The sequence below is a fragment of the Hirundo rustica genome, chromosome 4 (assembly GCF_015227805.2).
Source record: "Hirundo rustica isolate bHirRus1 chromosome 4, bHirRus1.pri.v3, whole genome shotgun sequence".
Taxonomy (NCBI): Eukaryota; Metazoa; Chordata; class Aves; order Passeriformes; family Hirundinidae; genus Hirundo; species Hirundo rustica.
Genome location: NC_053453.1, coordinates 64,549,260 through 64,572,027, shown reverse-complemented (window position 1 = coordinate 64,572,027; position 22,768 = coordinate 64,549,260). Strand labels below are relative to the sequence as shown.

At 42.3% G+C, this 22,768-nt stretch overlaps 1 protein-coding gene across 14 annotated transcripts in view; it reads right to left on the bottom strand.

Annotated features, from left to right (window-relative positions):
• TMEM178B (transmembrane protein 178B) overlaps nt 1-22,768 on the bottom strand; it is a 236,879-nt gene that overhangs the window by 152,196 nt on the left and 61,915 nt on the right. For 3 of the 14 annotated variants that reach the window (XR_005700483.2, XR_005700477.2, XR_005700478.2), the window contains exons 3-4: nt 21,620-21,835; nt 20,564-20,991 (exon numbers count right to left, since the gene is read on the bottom strand). The exons of 9 other annotated variants lie outside the window; for them this stretch is intronic. The gene's annotated coding sequence lies outside the window, so the exon portion shown is untranslated. Of the gene's footprint in view, nt 1-20,563; nt 20,992-21,619; nt 21,836-21,929; nt 22,014-22,768 lie in introns of all 14 variants that reach the window. 2 more of the 14 variants (XR_005700479.2, XR_005700482.2) reach the window with 2 other exon arrangements.

The following is a 22,768-nucleotide window of genomic DNA, read 5'->3' as shown; positions in this document are numbered from 1 at the left end:
ATTACCTCAGGGTAGAACATTAGCTAAAGTTTCTCATCCTTGAAAACTAAATAAAATTACAGAACCAGCAGCTGGACCCTATGGCCAACACCATATTTCTACTACATCATTATCTCCATTCAACAAAGGTCAAAGCCTATCCAGCTGAAAAAGAAGGAAGAGGGACCCACTTTCAGAGTGCCCAGATTGCTGTACTGGTTTGCCAGAGTGATGGAAGAGAAATGGAGTCAGAGACTGACTTCCCAGTGCTAAACCAGTGGGTTGGCAGAGGAATCAACCCTTTCTAATCCCATCATAAGGAATGGGCTCAGAACACAAGGAGTTGAACTAGAAGTGGCTTCTGGGGTGAAAGATAAAATAACCCTTGAGCAGCTTCTAGGACTACTCTAATTCCTGCCAGGCTACCAGATATTTCTCCATGCTATTTCCTGGTTGGAGCTGGTGTTCTGCACTCTTCTAATTCACCAGTGATTTTGGTAGCAGTGAAGGTGGTCGCTGGCACTGCACTGCCTAGTTTCAGCAGTGGCAAGCACAAGGACCACAGATGGTTGTGACAGCTCCAGCAGGGATGTGGCAGTGCATGGTACCTCTCTTGCAGAGTGCTAAATAGCATGGCAGGGAGCAGGGCTGCAGCACAGCAAAATGAGATTTTGTCCAGAGAAATCCCCTAAGGTCCACAGGTGTCAGTGCTGGAGGAAGTAGCTCAAAGGCATGAACCCAACCCCTTATGCTGCCAGATGTTGCCTAAACAGAGATGTAATATGCAGCATTTAGAGTTTGGGGGTTTTTTTTGTTTTTTTTTTTTTTAGTGAACAGAACCAACTAATAAAGCAACCATCTCCTAGGTGCTTCCTATGAGCACTTCCAGTGCTTGCTGTGCTGCTCTTTTTGGCATGGATAAGACCCCCATCTAAACACTGCCTGATACAAGCAGGGAGGCGATGGGAATGCCACAGCTCAGCTGCAAGAGAGGAGAACCAGCAGAGGAGCAGGAACTGCTCCAGCACACAAGCCATGGCAGAAAAGAGGGCTATCTCTCCTCAGAAATCATATTCATTTCCTTACTACTTTTTAAGCAGAGACTTGCATGAAGCAGGGTAATTGCTGTTTTACACAACTTTCAGTAATGTCAGATACAAAGAGATAATAAAGTCATTTTCTTCCTCTCCTCTTTATTCCCTGACTCACTCTTCCTTGCTGTCTCTTGCACTTTGACACTCCATCCTTTGCAACCAATTTTCACTCCCTTCACTGATTATTTTTAGCTTGTGCTACTGAATCTGTCTTCTTTCTCTTTTTTGCACTGTCCCTTCCCCTCTATCTCACTCTACAGAGTCACTGGCTCCTTTTCTGTCCTTTACCAATCTTCCCTCCTCTTATCTCAGCTTTACCCCTACACTGCACAGAAGTACAAGTCCCTTCCTCTCTCATGCTTCTACTGGTCCTTCTACAAGATACTTTTAAAATGAAGGATGTAAGCATCTGAGCAAATGAAGAAAACCTAGGACCCTTTTGGCAGGTGCACCTCTTGGTCAGAAGTCACCTCCTCTCATTCAATAATGTGCTGAACACTGCAGAGTGACCCAGATGTGGGAGACAGTTCGAGGCTGGCCACTCTCCCACTGTTTCATGTACATCTGTAATACCATAAGACATCAGCTAATCCACCTGACTAGAAATCAGGGTCTTCACGGTGTTCTGGTAAACCTCTCCTTTGAAGCAAAAAGCAAGAATTTCACTCCTCTTTCAGAACATTTCTTGCTTTGCATTATTAATAACATTTGGCATACCATAGCCCTTAGGTAACTAATCCTTACAACCACTTCTCGCCTCCAGCCTGTCAGGTAGGCAAGTGTTATCACTTCAATTTTAGCACTACAGATGCCCAGAAATAGCAGCTGAGCTGGTAAAAACCACTGGAAGAGGAAAGTCAGAGCCAGGGAAGAAGCCAGAAATGCCTATTTCCCAAAATCATTATTCCATCCTACTCTCTGGGGAAGAAGGTGGCACTAATAGCATCTTATTAGCATATGTGTTGGAAAGCTCAGTGGGAGGTACGGTTTGTTATACTCCCCTGGGGAAAGGCAAGAAGGTGACCTAGAAGAGGGATTTAAAGGTTCTGACAGGCCTGATATATGACAATCTAGAAAGAGTCTAATTGGAGAAGAAGGCTTAAGGGTAAATCCATCGCAGGGAAAGGGAGAAGATGAAATTCACCATTAAACTCAGAAATAGAAACGCTGGAGCATCACGCAGAGGTGGTGGAGGCAGCAGGGGACAGACTTGCTCAGCTCCCAGTGTTTGTGAGCTCCTCAATGCCAGCACAACACCTCAGGGAGGCACTTCTGCTGCCCCAGGTACAGGGTGAGGCTTCCACTGGGCTTTTCGCTGCACTCCACCATAAAATAAATATATCCTTCCCAATTCAGGATAGTGCTGTGTTATCTTGACCACCTCAAAACAAAATCCCAGAAAAAGGTACAAAAATAAATCTGAAATAAAGTCTGTGTAGCTCCTGTCAGCTCTTCAGAGCATCTGGTTGTTTATACATGTTATTACAGCTTGGGGGAAAGTATGTAAAAAAACTATTATGTTTTAAACTGGGGAGCATTTTAGCTCAGCATTACTCAGAAACTATAAAAAAATTCTGCTGAAAGATCTTTTTAAATAGATAATTAGATTTTTGATCAAAAAGATGTGGAAAACATCCTCTTTCCTTAAGGAAAAAAAGTTGTTGGAGAAAAAAAAGCTGAAGACTTTTCAGTATCTATCTGAAGTTTGAGATGTTTTGGCAATCTGTAATTATAAAAGAGCGAGACATAAAAGAGTTTTGCCTGGACACTATAAAAGTATTGCTGGGAAATGCCAACAAGCCTTTTTTTTTTTCCCCTGGACTTCTAATGAAAAAATGTTCTCCAATCACTCTTATTATTCATAGCTGGAACAGTCATAACTTGATTCATTTAAAAAAGCAGCTCCAGTTCATGCTTTCTCTCGTACATGATGTTATACTACCCACTTGTTTTATTCATGCAAACAAGTTCTGTTCTACTATACTAACACAAAAATGAATAAACTGAATTCTGCCTTGCACATCAAAGGAACTCTGAGCTAATCTATTTCTGATTACTTTCCTTCATATCTTCCTGCAGAAAGCAACCACCTTGTATTTTAGAACAAAGGTTTGATTTAAAGGATTTTGCAATTGGATTGTATTTTAAGTAAATCTAATAGGAAAGCCAAAGCAGGTAGAGAACAGTGCTGCTCTTTCCACACACACTTTTCTGTCTAAAGATTCCCTCTACAGCTCTTTCATCCCCTATCTCATTACTGATAACCTGTGTGGAACTGAGGAACAAAACCCTGGTATCAGAAATTTTTATGAATAATAAGGGTTTGTTTAAAAAATGTTAATCTTATAGGTGTATTTCACATAAAATAGGCGTAAATATGGAATTTAGAAAGCTGGAGCAAGAGAATTTTTCTATTGAAGTGTATTTATCAATAATTTTTTTCTTCTCTTTGCTAATGTGCTTCTGGAAGTTGCCAGATTGCAAGCTCTAGAGGCACAAGTCCTATTTATTCACAAAATAGGTCAGAAATAGTCATTGAAGCAAACACTTTCCCACACACACATCTCAGCCAAGAATGCACTGGAGTTCGTGCAGATTCAGTGGTGCCAGTTTTCTGTGCTCAGCTGCTAGCAAAGATTTACTCTGCTTAATTGTGCTATGGACATTTCCCTCCTGTGAACTATATTTGCATGTCAAGTCTCTAAGAGGCATCACACTGTAAAGGTTTTCTTTCATTTTTGACGTGATTTACCTCAAGGCTTGACTTCCCCTATGAGAATAAAGGTACCAGCCTTCTGCCCTTCATAAATTCCAAAGCTGCCAGCAGTTTCTGAGTTGATGGGGTTTTGGTATAAAAGAGGTGTACACAGGAAAAAAGAAGATATCCTACTGCTCTTTCTGATGCACACACCTTTAAAAAGCAGAAGAAATTAGTATGGTCATCTAGGAACCTAAGTTTCTCTGTAAGAATTCTTAAGCATTAGTAGCATCCTCTGCAGTCGAAAACAAAGACAGCCTTCTTTAGAAGATATTCACTTCCATCAGTCCTCAAAACAAAACTACCCTGCTCATCCAGCATTCCACACTCACCTGCTCTGTCTCTTTTATACACATATACTGACACGCAATAACTACAAGCTTGGCTTGGCCATGAAATCACAGCAAGACACGTTGAATTGTAGAAGGGAAGAATGCAGTTCTGTGTTTAAAAAAGCCTATCTGAAAGAAATATTCACAATAAAGGAATTAAAAGGGAAGTGATTACACACCAGAAATTGGTACCCTCCTTCAAAGAGTATGTGTGTCAACACTGGAGGCACCTTCTCCACAAAGATCATGTCAGTAACAAACACCCTCTCCTTACCACGACAGAAATGCAAAGTCTTTCTGCCTTCTGTGAGCAAGCTGGCAGGGAGTGAGGCAGGGACTACAGAGCAGCACAAGACCACTCTGTGCTGCTCTACTCCCTTCCTCTGTGAGCTGTCAGTTGCTGAAGACTGGTGAAAAGCCAGAAATATCTCTCATATGTCATAATAAAGGCCCAGAAACAGTTTACAATGAACAGGCTTGAATGAGGCACATGATTTCTTTGTTTCAAGTAATTCCACGAACACGTCTTTTTCAACAGCACTAACCAGAGCACCTGCACAAAACTTTCAGACAGATGAGATGCTTTCTAGTTGAAAACAAGTAAAAAAATGGAGGGTGCCCTTCATGACATGACACTTTCATTCCTCAAGTAGTTTCTCCAGTAGTGCTGACTCATAATTTAAAAGCCTCAAGAAGTGCAGCAATTCCAGGATCCTGCACACCCAAATACTCCTGAGCCAAATCCAATATGCATGGCATAGGCCTGCCGTTGTCTGTTTCCACAAACTGTATTTGATGAGATTTTAAAAACAACAGGGAGGGAAAATAAATCTGCTTTTCATGAAGCATTTTTAATATACCCACACATGCTAAGTGCCTCATACCTGCCACTCGGGTGGTACAGTTTTATTACCAGTTCTCTTTCCCAGCTTCTAAAAAACACTGTGTAAAATCACTCTTCTCTACTGAAATCTGCTGATGAGAGGGCTAAAGATGCAACATCATATAAAAATTCAGCTCAAGCCTGCTCTTTACATTTCAAGAAAAGGCTCAGGAACCCCCTTCACAACCTAGTTGCTGGGGTTTATCGCAAGCAAAGTTATCCCAAGCCTGCTCCCTCTCTCTATTAAAACTCTCCCCCTTTCACAAGCCACTAGAATCCAGACAACCTCTCCCAGAAGCGTAAATACTTGCAAAAAGTACAGGATGACAATGAAAAACATTGCCAAGTAACTGTTGTTGTGTAGTTTAGCGTGGGTGAAAATTCGCTGTACTGAAGTCCCCAGTTTATTTGCACAGCAGAAAGAGCTCCCGGGGTGGCAGCTTGCAAGCACAGTTAAAATGAACAAGAACACATCTCAGCTGTGGCCAGGAGGGAGCTTACCTGCCAGACTGATGCCAGCACAAGCTCCTGATTGATTCAGCTCTTGGCCTCTCTTCTCAGACTGCTACAAGGTGCCAACTGCATAGGTAGCTGTGTGAAGCAGTTGTGAAGCTCACAGAAAGAGCAGGGAGAGCGCCTGTCTCTCCTCTCTCAGGCACTTGCTCTTTCTGTCTGAGCACAAGGTAAAACTCACACGTGTTCTCACCAAAAGCCTTTCTATGTCATTCTTAAGACACCCATTAAGGGCACTACAACTTGAGTAGGCGTGGAGAAATTGTGCAATGTGTCAAAAAAATGTGATGAAAGTTACAGATACCACCCAGCTCTCAGAATATCCATTTGTATTGGCTTCCCCAATTCTCAGAGCAGAAAACTGTGTTTATAGTTAGCAGAAAACTGTGTTTATAGTTAGCATTAATGACAACCAAATGTTTATATTCACCTCTTGCACACATGGGATTTGCAGGCAACATGACTTTACCCTCAGTCCCATTTATACATACAAGCAGGTGTGCTAAAGCTATAAGGGGGACAGTAAGTAAGGGTGACTGCAAAGAGACAGGATCTACCAGGAATGAAAACTGTAGTCCTTGGAGCAGGGGGAGCATTTATTATCTACACTTCATCTTGGGCAATCACACCCCATGGAAGTAAAAAGTTGGTGCCTTTGAGTTCTTGCTTGAAGCAACAGAATAACAGCAACATATTACTGTAATGGGCAGAGCACTGAGACCCAAACACCAAGAATGCTCTCGGTATCACTGTCAGCCCTCAAACTAGAGGGGATTTAGGAGATCTGCTACAGCAGAAGTGTAAGAAGAGAGGCAGCCTCATTCTTCACGGAATAGTATAAGGGAGTTCAGTGGGAAAAACAAACCCCTTATTCTGGAAGATGGAACAGGAACTGTGAGGAAAAAAACCTAAGTTAATATTCTTAGATATCAGCATGGTTCTACTCTCACTACCCTGTGAGAAACCATATGAAAATATTTGTAGGATGAAAAGAGAGTACTGAAGAATAAACAAAAGAGAAGTTCTCCTGCAGAAGATTTGTGGCATAGGAAAAGGTGGACAACTGCAACATAAGGAGATCACTGGGAGCTGGACAAAGGTTTATCCAGACATTTTAAGGCTCTCATCACTATGAGAGAGGCAGCATCAGCCTGTGCCCAGAACCCTTGAGACTGTAGCTAAAAATTTCTGCCTGAATAGACTAGAAATGCCTCAGCCAGACTGTTTTTTAAGAACACTCAACCCCCACACATACTTCCAAAATTGAACTGATATGTGTGGATAAGGAGCCATACTTCTAAATTTATCTCTAGCCACTTAAGTCATTCCAAATAAAACACCTTTGATATTTTGTGCAAGCAGTCTGTTTAAACCAAGTGGCCTGAAGAAACTCCTGACTACAAGATTAATCCCTTGGGCACTCCCTGGCTACGAGTTGTTGGTTTTTATGCTTATGCATTCTTCCTGGAATGTTAATGTAAAACAAGACCTGTCTTCATTTACCAAAGGGTTAACAAAAATCTCAATAATTAAATTAGCAGCAATCAGCTAAGGCGCTCCCCAGTGCCAAGTCTAGTACACATCAATTCCTTTTCTCCTCCAGGATAATGGATCAGGCCAGAAAACTTCCAACTGCCCCCTGCAGGGCTGTGGCAGGCACAAGTGTATGTGTGCACTGCCCCGTCTCTCTCCTTCCACCCACAGCTTGCCTCCAGCTCTACGTGGCAGATAGGACATTACATAAAATGGGCCAATTCCCTTCTGATTTGCCTCCTTTCTCCAGGGCTCAATCTGGCCTAATAGGACAGCAGCAACCAGTGGTTAGAAAGTGAGACTAAATGTTCTAAAAGATCCAAACACTCACTTGTCCCAAAAAATTAGAAGTTACTTGTGAGGTTGGGAGAGCACCTAAAAGAGCTCTGAAAATCCCCCAGCCTCTCTGACAAACACTTTTTTTCCAGCATTCCCAACTGGGGAAAATTCTGGGACAGGCCCTCTCCAATGGTCACTGTTCTTTCTAACCAAGAAGAGCATCCCTCCCCACTCCATATCCTAAAATGCTAGTTAAGACCCTTGAGGTGGCAATAACCACAAGGCTAAAGCAGCCACAGAAACTTCTCCTACACTCTTCAGATAATGGATAATTTGTCTTGTCATTAAAGGCACGTAATAAATTGGAAAACAGAGCTTTCAAGAGAGTCACAGCCATGCTGGAGAGACATCCCTGACAAGAACAGAGCACAGCACTTAGTGAATAACATCACTAAGATGTTCTTGGTCAACAATTAAGGGAATCATGCTGCATCCCAAGCAACCATGCTGCCAGTCAAATATGACAGAGCAGGATGCAGTCCCAGAGGAGAAGGGCAGATGCTTCTGTCTCCAGAGAAGGAAACGTGGGGTTTTTCCCAGCCAGAGATCCATGGCTCACTGCTGCTGAGGGCTTCCCAAAGACATACTGCATCAGCACATTCACCCATCGGTTAGCTTCTGCTACTGCCCAAAATAGTCTGGTTTATTTGTGAGCAGTCACAGCTGGAACCAGGGGTATTTGCAAAGCTTGTGCCATTATGTCATAATCCTGGCAGTAAAAAGATGCACAGTGATTATGAAAATAATTTGGGTTTGTGATGCACATTTATAAAGCACAGTACACGCTATTTGTTTTACCCTAGGGAGTGTATGTTTGTTACTGAAAATAAGAAGGTGAAAAATTCTTTGTTGAATTCAGCATTTACAAGCTGATTTACATTTTATATCAAATATTTATACTACAGGGATTTTGAAATCTGCAAGAATCAACAGCAATAATCAATACTAGCTGACAACATCTACCTTGCCACATACTTAAAGCATGTCGAGAAAGTGAAGCCTTAAATTTGTCCCTGAGGGAGTGTGAGTTCACACACGACACAGTAACAGCAAACTAACTCAATCTTTCTCGTCAATATTTTTAATGTAAACTGAAAAACACGAGCTTTTTTCTATATTAACTGCATCACAACAGTAGTGCAAGCACACAAAGAGTGAATTATCTGTGCATTACTTTAATAAATAAATTCTATGCACTGTTAATAAATACCTTAATAGCATTCAGCTATAATGCTGATATTCCTCACATTCTAGAGCTGTGTGACAGCTATGTCTGATTTTCATTCTGTGATTCAGCTAGAATAATAACTAACTAGTTATTTTCTTCTTTGTAAGGAGAATGTAACAAAAGATATCCCTGCCATAAGACTAGCACAAGGCTAAGGAAACAACATCAAAAGATTACAAAAGTAATTCTGTAATGCAGACTGCCCCCTCATTGCTAGGCTTTGCAGCAAGCACATTTCTAAAGCTCTCTACGGTTAACACGCCTCTAAAACTGAGGTTCATTAACTCAGACAAATTTTCCTAACTAAGAAATAATTTGAACAGAATTAAAATTCAAACCCTGGCTGGCTATACCACCTGCTCTGTTGTGACACTGCGGTAGTGGAGTTTCTGCAGCTCTAAAGATAGAGTTGTGCAGCCAGAGTCTGAGAGCTGCCAAAGCAGCGCAGGAAGCACCTGAGCAGCCCCAGGCAGGAGTGCAGGCAGAGCAACTGCTGCCCCCAGGATCCTGAGCCTGACAGCAAGGGGATGGGGCTGGCATTGCATTGTGTGCAGCATTACAGGGGAGACGTTTCTGAACGAGATCTAATCAAATTGTTGAAGAACAAACCGGCCACAGGAGCTCAGCTGTTAAAAAAACACCACAAGTCAAACTCTGCTGATTTTGGCTGGGATGGAGTTAATTTTCTCCATAGTAGCAATGATGGTGCTTTGTTTTGGATTTGTGCTGGAAACAGCATTGATAAGACAAGGATGTTTTAGTTACCACAGTGCTTAAACAGCTCCTTTTTTATTCCCCACTACACCTCACCAGTGAGGGGGCTGAGGGTGCACAAGAAGCTGGGAGGGCACACAGACAGCACAGCTGACCCCAGGTGACCAAATGGGCCCCATTCCCTCCCAGAGAAATCAGGGGCTCATGTTGGGCAAATGCATTGACAGAATGCTCTGAAAAATGCCCCAGCCCATGTGCTGCAGGTGTAATTAGCAAGTTGTGGTCTGCCCTTCTGCAACAGAAATGGACGTGGAGAGAGGACAGGAGGGAAACAGCAAAGATGAGGTGTACACACAGGTTTCATCCACATAATATTAGTTCAAAAGAGCTGCATTATTACAACTTCTAGTAGCGAATTGCTGACCCTGTCTCCCTTAGAAGAGACTTCCTTCAGTTGAAAAATATGCTTATCTGATGGATAAAAACCCAATACTCAAGTAAGAGTGGAGTGATAAAGCCAATGAAAGCACAGGAATGGGGCTGTCAGGAAGCAGTATGAGAATTTAATAACCATATTATCTCTTATAGGAAGCATCCATAATGACTTTTTAAGGGAATGATTTTAGAGTCTGGCTGCTGTGACTTTTGCATGGTAACTTCTAAATCCTATTAAGGAGTTAGAGAGGAATTTGTTTGTTTCGTTAATTGCTATGGATTAGAAGTCAGTAATAGAAAAAACCAGAGTACTAGTTCATGCGAGAGCTTGGAGGAAAGAAAACAGATGGATATGATTTCTTTGTAAATGTATAAATTTGAAAATTCAACTCATTGGAAGTATATGCTATTTTGTGTAATTACAATCTTCAATCTTCTTGTGAAAGACAAGCTGTTTTTCCTATGTTTGGTCTACAGGGAGTTCTGAAAATAAGCAGTCATCCTTTTCTAAAAATTCTGGATTATCCCAGCTTTCACTAAAATGCTCTCAAAAAATGAAACTCAAGAATAACATTTTTGTACAACGGTGTGACTCGATGCTGACACTGTCAAACGTTTTTCTGGGCACATAAAACATCCATTCAAACTCAAGCCACAAAAGTCTATGTTGCCTGGAAAAATGAGACTTGTCCTGCAGTACAGTCATGTTCCCTTTGTAGCTAAACTGGAGTTTTGTGTTACTCAGTTTGAAACATGCCTCTGCTAGTAATCATGGTGGTTTGAAAGAGATTGTTCCAGGACTGAAAATGGGGAAAGAGGACAAAATGATATTGCATGGCCCAATAGGAAGTACTGAGTCCTGGCTAAGAGCTGATACCAGGCAGGCTGCTACCTGGAGTAGCAGTCGCACACTCCAGCAGCAGCTGCTGTCACCAAATGTTGCTCCCAGTCTCCTCACAAGCCCCACTACAATACTGCAGATTCTTAGAATCATGGAACAGTTTGGGCCGGAAGGCTGAAACTATCTTTGAAGGCCATCGAACCCAATGCCCCTTCCACTATATCAGGTTGCTCAGAGCTCAAGCTCAACCCAGCCTTGAGTTTCCAGAGATGAGGCATCACCACATCTCTGGGCAAATCTGTGCCAGAGTTATACCACCCTCACTGTAAAAATCTTCCTTATATCTAGTCTAAACTGACCCTCTTGTAGTTTAAAACTATCATCCCTTGTGCCACGACAGCAGGACCTGCTAAAAAGGTTGTCACCTTCTTTCTAAGCCCTCCTCAGGTACTGAAAGGCTGCAATAATGTCTCTTGAAAGCCTTCTCCTCTCCAGGCTGAACAATCCTAGCCTGTCTTCACAGATAAGGTGTTCCATGTCTCTAACATCTCTGTGGCCCTCTTGTCTCACTCCAACAGGTCCTCCTTTTGCTGAGGAACCTGGAACTGGATGCATTATTTCAGGCTGTCCTCCGTACCCCTCCGTGAGACAATCTAGCAAGCAAATACAGAAAGGTCTATGTGCTTCTGGTTGAACACTGTCTGCCCAGCTCCAGCTGGCAGTTTAAATGGTTTATGCCAAGAATTATGTTGAGATCTTCGCCCATTCCACTCACTGAGAAGTCATCTTTGCCACCTCTCACCTCCCTCAGGAGAGCAATCTCAGTCTCTTCTCTATCTGTTCACAGTCACCACGGGCCAAGGCAAGGAAATGAACTCTCAATATGACATACCATTGGGCAAATAACTAAAATTTCTCTTGTGTAGAGGTACCCAGCACCAGCTTCATTGCTATAAAAAAAAAAATCAACTAGGAAATGATCCCACAGGTACACAGAGAAGGAACAGGGGCATGCATATGTCAATAATTTAACATTAGAAAAAATAAAATGTTCATGCATTTGGGAAGGCTGGGAGGGGGGATAAAAGCAGGAAAGGTAAAGAAAAAATTCAAAATATTTTTGAAAGGTGGAAGGGAAAGGGAATTCTAACTAATGAATGACCCACTCCCCCAGACTGATACTCAGACTCATGCTGCAAGATCATCCTTTCAAATAGCATTTCTGAAGGACTCAAGGTTTTGCAAGGCAATATACAGATGTAGCTGTAATTATGACTACTCATCTCAAGGCAAACTTAGCATTCAGAAGGTCCTTTGACTTCTGCTGCCATTTGCCATCAGCCTCCCAAAGCTAGTTCCACCACTGGAATTGCCCAGAAAGTTCACATCCATAAAGTTTTGTGCTGGTTCATCTGCTCTGGGAACAAAACGTGGAATTTTCAAGATTCATTTGTAGCTTTCAGGGTCATTTGGGATCCCAAGTAGCTCAACTGCTTTTAGAAATCAACACAGTATGGTAACTTATTTCAGAATTACAGTTCTCTTGCTTTTGGAACACCAGTATTCACTCTATGCGTGGAGGAATCTTTCCACACACAGCAAAAAATATCTACTATATATCCAGTACTATGGTGCAGTTTTGCACACAGCCTTTTCTCCGTGAGTTGATTCCCAGCCAAAATTCTTTCCTCCACTGAGAAACCAACATCTTCACTAGAAATCTCAGACCTAACTAGCACAGAAATAACAAATACAGCCAAATCTGCCAAAGAGACACCTCTGCTGGATAACTGCCTATAGTAGGAGGCAGTGCTGCACACAACCACAGCCAGATGCTGACGATTTTACTCAGTGTCCTGAGGAACACTGAGCACTTCCCACTGGCCATCAGGCCCTTACAAGCATACTTAATGTCAGATACCTCCAACTCAGGTACCCAAATTCATTTCCCTCTGAAAAATCCCCCGCTTCTATAAGTAACTATCTCATTGATGTCACAGCTATGCTCAGACAGAACTGCTTTCTGTCAAAGCTGAGAGCTACAGCTTTCTCTGCTTTTCAATGGCTGCCTAAAGGTCATATTCTCTACAGCTACTAATTCTGCATGTGCAACAGAGGGTATAAAATATGTTTATGAGGTTTTGCTCTCTTCTTTGTAAATATAGTCTGGAATTCTAGTACATGCACCAGCTCTTAGCACTGAAGAGCTCAAGGACATGGGAAAAATAACATCCTGCTCTTTTCCCACTTCAAGGCCCAGGGCTCACCAAAATGTAATGACTTAGAAATGGATGGAAAGCAATGCCACTGCCACAGACAAAAGGATTTACAAAAGAATTAATAAATGACTATCACTTCTCCTGCCTCAGGACTTTTCTGGGTAAATTATTACTCTTTAAAGCAGTGCACTGTGAGTAAGCTGCCTGACTCCCATTAACATCAGTAGCAGTGGCATAGCGTAAGCTTTATGTGCCAGTTCTGAGGATTAATCACAAAGTTGTATCTGTAGGGCACTCGCTTTGAACTCAGCAAATCTGCAACGGAACAACTTTCCTCTGTCAGACTCTTCTTTGAAGAAAAATCACAAGGAAGTGGGTGGGCTGCCAGTTAAGCCACTTCTTAACCCACCAGTGCATCCCCCATAACTCCAACAAAACACTAAAGCAACAAGTGAGAGCATTAAAAGCTTTCTTGCTGCATTTCCAGTAATGTTAGCCAAGATAGGGAAGCAAGCAGGGATAATTTCTTTAGAGCAGGAAGAAAAATAATGAAAGACATCACATAGAATTAATGCAGTGAATGCACCATCAAGATAAGACTGGGGTTTTTTCTTAATACCGGATGAAAGCTGGAACACTTGAGAATAATTTCCATGTATGGATTTGGAAATCTAAAAATAGCATCTCATTTAACAGAGAAAAAACCAGTAACTGACCCTAAAATAGATGGTGATGAATACATTCAACATCAAATTTTCTCTTCCCTTCTATGCTTGCTGGCACCTTTTCCGCAGCCCACCCCTTGTCATTTCCCTAAAGAGGGAGGAGAGGCAATAATATCTGAGCAGCCTCAGAGCAGCTTTAGCAGAGCAGGACAGCCACGATGGATAAGGCTTCACAGGAGAGCAGCTCCATCAACTCGGGTCTTATTGTTTGCTTGAGGTGCTGGGTTTTTGTCTCAAGTCATGCTACAGTGACAAATATCCACCTCTTTTGGCTTCCATGTGATGTTGCTCCAGAAGCTTTCAGACCCCCCCTTTCTGCAGCTCTTCTATTCTCCTCTCAGCAGCAGTACATCTCCCTGGCACAGGCTTTCGGTTTGGTAAAACCCCTAAAATGACCCACATAGAGTCACCATCAGGGAAAAGGGGATACAGGGATGCATCCAGCCCTCAAAACTTCAGCCTTCCCATCCCAAAGCTGGAAAATGGCCCGAGGCCCCTCTGCAGCACTGCAGCTGCACCTTTGGCTCACTGCTTGGGCTTCAGCTCACAGAAAGCCAAAATCACTGACTCCATGCTAACTCCATTTCTCCCTCTTCAAAACTCAACAAGACCTCCTCCACGAAGCTCTTGCTCTCCAGTAAAATCTAGTGGTGCAACAAGTTCTTGGGATGATCTCTGTCAGGCTCAATTACAACACACTTGCATTAGGGGCCAAAGTGCTTCTAGACAGCTCTTAGATGAGAAACATTTAAATGCATCACAGACACTCTCTGCCACCAAACCAGTAGCTGGCCAAAGCTGAGAACCTGAAGAACAGGGCCACAAGAAGAACTCCTACCTTACTCACCAATGCTGAACCAGCGAAGTATGGCAGTGAAGCAAGAGACATTCTGACCTGAGCACAGCCCTGGGAGCCAAACTGCATGGCTGCAGCTGCCATAGTGCTGCATTTTGGGAATGGCAGGACAACACTGCAGGAGAAGGGTTCAGCTCTGCACCAACAAGGGATGAGCTCTTACTAGAGCAACAGTTTGTACACGGTGATTAAGCACAGTGGCGTGGCTGTAACTGGGAAACATGCCCAGTAATTGCCTGCAGTACGCCTGGGTTTAGTGGTGCTCTCAGGTCTCTTGCTTTCATGAGCAATACATCATTTCAGCCTCCCTCCACACACACCCCCAAATACAGAGAAAACTCCACTCGTTACAGGAGCCAATATTCTGTTCCTTCTGCCTGGCCCACCAGAGCAGCCATGTCCCAACACATCTCACTGATGAGGCCAGCATTGTAGGAAGAGAAACAAAACCCAGTGAATTCAGGACAACTGAAATATCTGTTTTCCGCTCTTCATAAAAAAGTGCCCATAAGGATTCAACTGTCAGCTACTGATATTTACTAGCAGCAATATTTCACTTACACTACTCACACTACATACTATCCCGTGCCATTTGTTGCATATCCACCTCTGACATTCACATTCAGGTGGGTATAAGATGGGTACATGTTGGAACTGGCAGTGGTCAGAAAATAAATTTTTAGGCTCCAGGCAGTAACTTGAAGCCTGCGGGAAAAAAACAAGTATATAACTTTCTCACACGGGCCTGAGAAATCATAAGGAGGACCCCAAAACAATCCTTATAGATATCTTCTCCCTGACACCTGGTGTTTTTCCAGCTTGTTTATGGTAAAGATATTTACTGAGAGGTGTTGATCTGAAACAACCAATAATATTCATTGTATTGAAATACTGTATAAAAGACCTTGTCTTTTGATAAATCTTTGCTATAATGCCCTCCGAAGAAACCGGAGTTCTACATAATCATTATTTGAGCCGTCCCAAATGGTAACAGTAGGTACATACAGCAGTATCTATAATAAAGCTTCTATAATTTAGTGCTCTAAGTACTCAGAACAACTAACAAAACAACTGTTTTCTTAACCATTCTACATACTGACAGACATTTTAAAAATACGTCCCCAAAACCTCTGGTTTGATACCTGAACACAACAGTGGGCAAGTTTTTCATTACTCAGCACTCGGTCAAGAAACAAGTGCAGTGAATCTCACTCACTGCCCGCACACGCTGCCCTCAAACCATACCTGTAAGACTTGCTGGGGTAAATGCACTGGTGTGACAACACCACATATGGTTGATTGAATTTTCTAATGACACCCAAGTGAACTCATCATCCCACTTCCCAGGCTTCTCTGTAAGTCAGGAAACAAGATATGCTGTATTACTGGACATCTACATGTGATCTGGTGCCAATGAACCCCATGGATGTTGACTAACACTGGCCCTTTTGATAGCCCCATCTTCACATCACCTGCAGCTCTGCCCTGGATACCGTGGCTTCGGACATGCACACACCCAAAGCTCCGTGGCATTGCAGCCAGAGTCAGGGATGGGTCAATAACAAAATAAACCTAGCCCAAGTCAGATAGTTTGAATTTTCCACACTAATGCCTCAAGGCATATTTACCTGCTGCGTAATCATCAAGTCTGCACAAACAGACCATGGCTGTGATGGGGTCAATATAAATAAAGTGCAGGCAAGAGCTCTCTTCTGTGTGCCTTGGTACTTTGGTTTTGGGAGCTGCCTGCTAGCTATCAGCTGGCAGGTGTTAAGAAAAAGTAAAAAACACACTTTTAATAGCTGGTTTTGCTTTGTCATTCAGTCAAAATTAAGAGATTGATCTCTATTGATCTGTGGAAAGGCTCCATCTTTCTGTTACTTATCAGAGTTGTGCCAAGAGCTTGACATACACAAACAACTAGAAGCAAATTTCAAAAAGTAATGAGTGAGCAATGGCAAACTCATGCCAGCCTCATTCACCATTAGACTTCGCTGCAAAAGGAAAGTGACAGAGGCAACAGCTTCTGGTTATTTTCTCAGCACTACCAGCCATGTCAGGAATTTGTGTGATTTTTCACATAAATCTAATGCATCCACATCAGTGAATAATAAACAGAAGAGAGAAGTTATCTCTATACACAGAAGAGCATCTAGGCATAGCATTTTTATTTCCGCCAGCAACTTCTCCATTATGCTCTGTTTTCTCTTTTAGCTTCTCCCCAGATGTTTACACATATCACCTTAGCTCCCTTACTCATATTCTTAAAGACACCACCGAAAGCTCATCCAATTGCATTCTCAGCTCTCGGAAAAACAAGCCAAAAAACACACAGAGCCTCCCAGGCATACAAAGAGTTCCTCTCTGCACTCACCACTCCCCAAGGCTGTAAGATTCCTCCTCCTACACCAGGGTATGTTTTCTCTACTCATGCCTACAGCACAGGAATAAAAGACTTGGAATGCAGCAGTATCCTTGCAACTGCCAACCATACCACTAAACAGCCATCAGCAGATGTTTTTCCCTTTTTACCAATATCAAAATTAAGGCAGCTGTCAAAGCAGATGGCTTTCTGTCCCAAACTAGCTCCCCTCAATCCCAACCAAAATGAGATTGCTGTGTGGAACAGAGCCCTCTGCAGATAACTTGGGGCCACATGAGCACCCTATCCATGTCTTCCTTGGCTGATGTTCCTTCTGCCAACTTCACAGACAGCTTTGGAATTCCTACAGCCCATCACTGCCTGGGGATTGGCTCTCCATGGTCCCTCTCTCAGCTAATACATCTTCTGAGGACTGCACCAGCAGGTTTAGGAGTCTCTTAGACCTTCCTACCATGTCTTAGCCCTACAACAGTACTGACTATGCCTTCTCTAAGCACTGCTTTGGTACAGCAACAGATCAACTCACCTGCTCTATGGGGAAAGGACAGCAAAACACTCACCATGAATCCAACAAGCCAGTGACAAATGGTCTCTCTTCTCTGGCTTGTAAAATACCGAGGCTTCCCCAGTTGTGATAAAAACCCACAAATAACTTTACCTTGCACTTGTCATCTGACTGCCAGAAAGTGGGGATTCATTTACCCCTGGAACTCTGCTCTTACTTGCATAGAGGATTGGTTCCCATTGAAAGCTGATGCCAGAACTGTTAATCAGAGAACACAATGAACTAGCAGCCAAAGAAATACATCAAATGATCTAATCCATCCATGCATCACACAGATTTTCAAAGTGCTCCTGTCTGTGCAACCCCTGATCTTGTCAAAAAACTTCACCTAGCAGAGCTGTCAATCCAGCTTTTCAGAGAACTACTGATTCCTCCTGGAAAACTGGGCAGATACTCTGAAATACTAACACTACTGCTATCAGGGGGGGTCTTCTTACATTTCTCTGCCAGGTTCCTTGTTAGAAAAGCCTTTCATTCTCAATTTCACATGAAATATCTGCTCCTCTGTGGAAGTGATGACACCATGGACTTTTCCACTTCATCAGCTCAAGTCAGTACAGAGGAATGGCACCTCAGCAAAGGGTTAAGTGTCAGAGCCAAGGCTTATCTAGTGAATAAAAATCCCGCTTTCATGTAAAAGCCCTAAACACCTAAGAAATACAGCAGAAATAATCAACACACAGTTACTGGTACACTAGGTGCCATGAGGGCTGAAGATATTCCTGAAACAAGCCAAAGACCAGTGCAGCCTAGCTTTATGTGGAATAAATAACAGGTAGCTCTAATGCACCCTCTGGCAGCAGATGGTCCACACCCGATAACCATGGTCAGGACTATCCTTGTCAATTAATCATTTCCTGACCCATGTCATTTGGGAAGAGGAGCAGAGCTGGCTGTGGCCAATCTACCAGCCAAAGAGGATTTGTCACCCATAATAGGTTCTGCCCAGGCCATGTCAGGAAAGCCTTTTTTACATCATATATGTATAGTTAGCCTTTCAGATGTTATGTCTCCGTAATAAGACTGATAATTATTATTTCTCAAAATGTACTAATTTGATTATTTTTCAAATGAAATTATGGTTAAGATTACTTGCAGGTAAAACTGAGTACCACTATGTTATTTGTGCTGTATCCGTTCCTGTAAAATCAGCAAGGGCACTGGTGTAGAATGCAATTTACACGTGGCAGAAAAACCCCAGCACCTACACATACTGTAATGGTAAACCTTTGATTCTTGTTCCTCACCCTCGTATCTCCCAGGACCTGGGTTTTAGCAAATTCTGAGGACCCCCTGCTTTGTTATATCTAATCCACTGGCAACTTTTGAAGGTGGTTTTGCTATTTTTCTAGGTAAAAAAGGTATATTTGGATTGTGGCTTTGGAAAGTGCATTTTCTTTTGAAAATTATATATATTTTTAAATATCTTTAGAAAAAAAAATATTGGTTTTTGGTTTTGGCAAGGCTTTTCTAGGAGATAGGCTGCCTAATCCCTGGCACTACAGATTACACCATTGTCTAGCACTTACAGCAGTGGGAGTCCAAAGTCCTGAGTTCTGTTTCTGGCTCTCCCACTCTCCCTGACATTCAGCAAGTCAATTCACTTCTCTGTAACTCTTTCTGCAAAATGGGTGTATTTGGGCTATATTCCTCCTTTGGCACTCTTTTTAAGTCCAAATGATACTAAGTGAAAACCATTTCCTAAGTCATTCAAGACACTAGGATGGAAGGTGCACTATACACCATCATCAGCCTCATTAACAGAAAGCTTAATTGCAGGACCTGTTCATTTGCATTGAAATGCCAAAGTCCCAGATGTCAAGAAGCCTTTTCTTTCCTGATACCTCTTCAATATTTAGCACCCAGATGCTGATTCCACACAATTTTTGTCTTAGAATATCTGTTCTTGTTTCAGTAGAATTATTATTTCTGTATGAATATAAGCCAAACCAAACTTAGTTCCCAGCCTATAGCTCCCTTCTGAGCAGGATCTCTCTCTGTATGGATTCATGTCTCTACTGAATTCTTCAGTGGAAGAAAAAGGATTAAGCCTTGCCTTGGCACTTTAACACTTTTCTTCCATTGGCAACACCATCAGGCATGAGAGTAACTTATAAGGAATGGCATTACATCATGCTCAAATACACAATTATAACATGCTGCAAAATGGATTCTACAAAGAAGACTGATTTAGTGTGTGCCTTTGACGATGAGTAAAGACCAGCTGGTACTGAACTAATGCATTGCTGAAGATTGTATCAGATTAAGCCAGTAATTCAGCCACCTCCATGTCCTCTCCCATAAAATTTTAATAAACCCAATCTTATGGGAAGAAAGAAAAGACAGGGGCCATACTGAAATATTTATAACCTTTGCTACATATGGCAAAGGAGCCCCTCTTAGGTGAGCAATTGATATTCTTACATTGATTTTCTTCTCTGAGAATATCTAGGTGAGAACCAAGTTTGGGACAGGTGGTGGGAAACAAAATACACAAGGATGCAAAAGGCAAGCCAGAAAAGACAAAGTTGATGAAGGCAGAGATGAGGGAGAATTTGTATTTATAAAAGAGATATTGATCAGTTGCAGACACCAGTGGCAGACAGACTCAAATTGGCTGTCATAATTCCAGTGATGCAGAGGGACATGTGGGCTCAAGCTCCATTAAGTATAACCTACATCCAGAGCAGCCAGATGAGATTTGCAAGACTGAACTCTGAATTCCCACAGGAGATACCTGCACTTGATTTATATTCCTGATTTCTTATTCCCCCACCAACTGTGCAATCAGTTCCTGGAGGTGGGTAGGGAATAACTGAACAGCTAAACTGTGATTCACCCAGCCAATTAAGGAGTCTTAGGATGGGCCCTAGACAAATCCTTCAGCTTCATCCAGTCATCTTGGACCAGAACTACATTCAGCTCTGAAAACATAGCCAAAATCATGATGACCCAGTTAACACAAGGAATCTGACGATGTAAAGCTGCATTATGGTTTCTGCACATTAATATTGGCACTTTTGTTCATTCTTTCAAAGCAGGAGGATGTCCTGATTGTGCATGAGGATGAGGTTTATTCTGTAATTCAATGTCCAAAGAGCATCACACAAAACCCGTAATTAAAATGGCAACCACTACCTAGTAGCTATTGACATATAAAACTCACCTTTATGTTTCAGCCTGCAGCTTCTGTCAGGTCTGAGCCGGGTTGCTTGATTCAAAGTTTCTTTTCCTCTCTCTCATGCTGGCTGCTATGATGTTTCCTTGGGGATGGTGCATGGCTTTGTGAACAAATCACACCAAGCTCATTTCCAAAATGTTGCACTTATGTCTATCTTCTTGCACTGAAGTAAGGAAGCACTTAACTCCTCATTAGCAACTCTGTATGTGGCATGTAATCACCTTGAAATATTTAACTGCCAGGATTTCATCTCACTAACATTGTGGGGTGGGGCAGCGGACCGAGGTATAAACAAACTGGGATATAAATCATCATAAACCAGGCAGTAAATTGGTATATAAATCAAAAATTATAGAAGTCAGATGGATGAGACCCATTAGAACCTCCTGTTTGTTCTTTCCTCTTCTTTCACCCTAAGAATGCACAAGGCATCATTCTTGATTAGCCAAGAGACAGAAGAACGCCCATCTCTCCCCCTCCGTGTCTCTCAAGAGGGAGTGAAGGGAAACAGAGAGCTCTGTATGCATATTAATAAATCTATATTTTGACTGGCTGAATGACTGGAAATTATTAGCAATGGTATGTTTTACCTGTCAACATCTCCACACTGCCACAGGCAAAAAGTCTCTAATACTTCTTTGCAAAAGATCACTAGTGGGACGGGGGGGGTTTGCTCTCAATTTTCTTGCACTCAGAACATCTCTGTAAATACCTTAAGACTCCCTTCAATAATGAAGATAAAAGTCTTTTTTTTCCCCTGTATAATAGTATCAAACAATGTGAAACATCACCTGAGCCACAGTGAATCTAAGAGCCTGCACATACAAATGTAGCAAAAAAAAAAATCAAAAATCCCAAAACCTACATGAAGGTTACGAAGCCGCTCATGCCAAAGTTAGGAAATACAAAAATGTGACCCTTTGAAAGGATCAGTGTGAAAGGTGACAAGACAAACTCCCCAGCAAAGAGCAATCAGAGCAGAGATCAGTCAGCTGGCCACATCTCCTCCTCTCTCACACAAGCACTTCCCTCTTCACTTACCCTAAAACTCCTTGGTGATGGTAAGCCAGTCCAAGAAATTTCTTTAGAGGTGGTCCCTAGCTGTGTTTTCCTCATTTACTCAGACCCAGTGTGAGTTGAGTGGCCATTTGAAGTTTGGTTACCTAGTGTGGAGCTCTTACAGGTACTCTGAAAGTCAGTGGGAGATGTGCTCTGGAAATACATAAAACTCAAGCTTTCCTGTATCCAGCTGGACACCTAAAAAACCCAAACAAATCATATTTGATTGTCAGGCCTGAAATGAAAGTTATAGCCAACCACAAGAGGTTATTAGATATTAATTTATATTTACATGCCCTTCTTCAAGACAATGACTAAGAACATGACAACATCCATGAAGTGGTTAACTCCATCACAGGATCAGGAGTTGTATAATCTGCAATTTAAAAGGCCAACAATGATACATTCAGCAATGAAAAAGAAACCAAACAGAGGAATCATTGAATGGAAACAGAATATCCCAAATGTATGGGACAAGGCAAGACTATGTGATTACAGTTATTAAAGACTCATTATTGAGTGTGCTTAGAGGAGATAAATTAAGGCCAAGCATACAGCCCAAACTGGGTCATCTCCTAACTTTACATGCTTGTATTTGCAACCGTAAAAATGCTTATTTGATTAAGTGAACTTTAAGCAAACAACAAACTGGAAACCCAGAAATTCTAGTGTGGGGTTTCTTACTGATGCAAAGAGTGGCAAGCGGGTCATCAGCAGAATGAGACTATCCAGATTCATCTGTGAGCTCTGATATGTGAGCTGGTGAAGAACCTGCTGGCTGAGGGAGCAGGATGAGACCTCCCCCTCTGCCAGTGTTTCACAGCTGCATTAGCAGATGTACAGTAAGACCTCTGACTTGTGCACTTTGAACAGGGCTTTGAAGGGAACCCTATACTTTCCTGTTTGTTCTCCGCTTCAACACAAACAGAGTTCAACCATTTCTGCACCTTCTCTCCAAAATGGTTCCAATCCACCACTCCAACCTTTTTCCCAACTGCAATGCTTAATCTCACCTCTACCAACTCTCCAGCATTGTTTCACCCCTTTCCATGTCCTCATTTTCTCCCTTCCTAAATCTTGTCCATGTTTGCTATTCAGGCACCCCTGTAGTTCAGGACTGGAGGGTCTACT